Raw genomic sequence first — 1,593 nt, 5'->3', positions numbered from 1 at the left:
GATTTCCAGCGTCCATGGTTCCTCCTTGTCCATTTTACCGTGAGAGATCTGGGTACAGAATAGTTTCAACGCAGGGGGTCTTAAACGACGTACTGAGTTTTCAAGTGAAGCTATGATCCTCGCAGTTATGAACGCAATTTTTGCAATTGCGTAAAGAAGTCTGAAAAATTCAGGACTTCAACGGGGTTTGAACCTGTGACCTCGCGATACCGGTGCGACGCTCTAACCAACTGAGCTATGAAGCCACTGACGTTGGGAGCAATTGCAAAAATTGCGTTCATAACTGCGAGGATCATAGCTTCACTTGAAAAGTCAGTTACTTATCAGGAAAGTCCTCCGTGGCTGCCCACGACGTTTAAGATCCCCTGCGTTGAAACTATTCTGTACCCAGAGCTCTCACGGTAAAATAGGCAAGGAGGAACCATAGACCCTTTGCATATATGGCGCCTCAATTTGAATAACAATACTTTGCACATCCTTAGCCTCGTACTTATGTTTCTACAAAAAGGATTTTTCACATGAATGTGAGGCCTAGGATGTACCTTGCCATTTATGCAAAGGGTCTATGGACGCTGGAAATCATCAGCTACTGGTCTGACAAACTCTCCAGCATATTAGATTATTTTACACTTGTAGACCGTCAAAAATTGTATTTTATCAATTCAGCGCAAAAGTCTCCGAGTTCCGACGTACTCGCGTCCCACCTCTCCGAGTCCCCGCGTCCCCGCGTCCCCACGTCCTTGAGTCCCCGCGTCCTCGAGTCCCCAAGTCCCAAGTCCCCGTCCACTTTTAGTAACAGCCAGTTACCGCGGTGTGTTTACTCGCGAAACAATGTCAAATCATCATTTGACACAGATACCGGGTCTTTGTTTTTGTAAGTTTTCTTTTTCTTTCAAGTGTTATAAAGTTTGACAAGAAATGTGCGAATTTAACACAAAGATCACAATCACCCAATTCTTCAGGTTGACAGTCAAAACTTTACTCTCCAAGACGAGGTTATTTATCGCTAGGTAATTCCATCGTTTTGGGGATAGCAGCTACTTTATTATTCATCAATGTCAGATTTTTTTGCCGATTTTGTGGGTTATTTTGTTGAAACTCAAGCAAGCTTCCAACAGACCTTGTTTATTTTCGTTACACTATACCACAAAAATGCTCCCGTATCACATTTCAACACACGTATGCAAATTTGTTAAGCTCGAAAATTACACAACATGATATTAAAGTGCACAAAGGCTGGAAATATCTCGGCAAAATCCTTTTCCAGCGAAAAATTAATCGAAACAAACAACATATTTACTATTAGAGGCAAAAATACCGTCCTATTTCAATTGCGTGCGTGCAAACAAGAGATGCAATTAAATACATTTTTGACAGTTCACATCAATACCCTTTCCGACTCGGAACGCAGACCGTAAATGATGAAGCACAAAAGCGACAACAACTTTCATTCAAATAATTCTTCACTGTCACATTTCCAAATATTTTATACCTTTGCAGAATTGAGTACAAAATACCGGTAAATGTAAATTGTCAGACAACTAAGATGCGACTTGAGTAAACACTGTGATGCATTCTTGTAGGCGTTCGATT

The sequence above is a fragment of the Montipora foliosa genome, chromosome 3, assembly GCF_036669935.1.
Source record: "Montipora foliosa isolate CH-2021 chromosome 3, ASM3666993v2, whole genome shotgun sequence".
NCBI classification, from domain to species: Eukaryota; Metazoa; Cnidaria; class Anthozoa; order Scleractinia; family Acroporidae; genus Montipora; species Montipora foliosa.
This window is presented reverse-complemented; position numbering follows the sequence as displayed.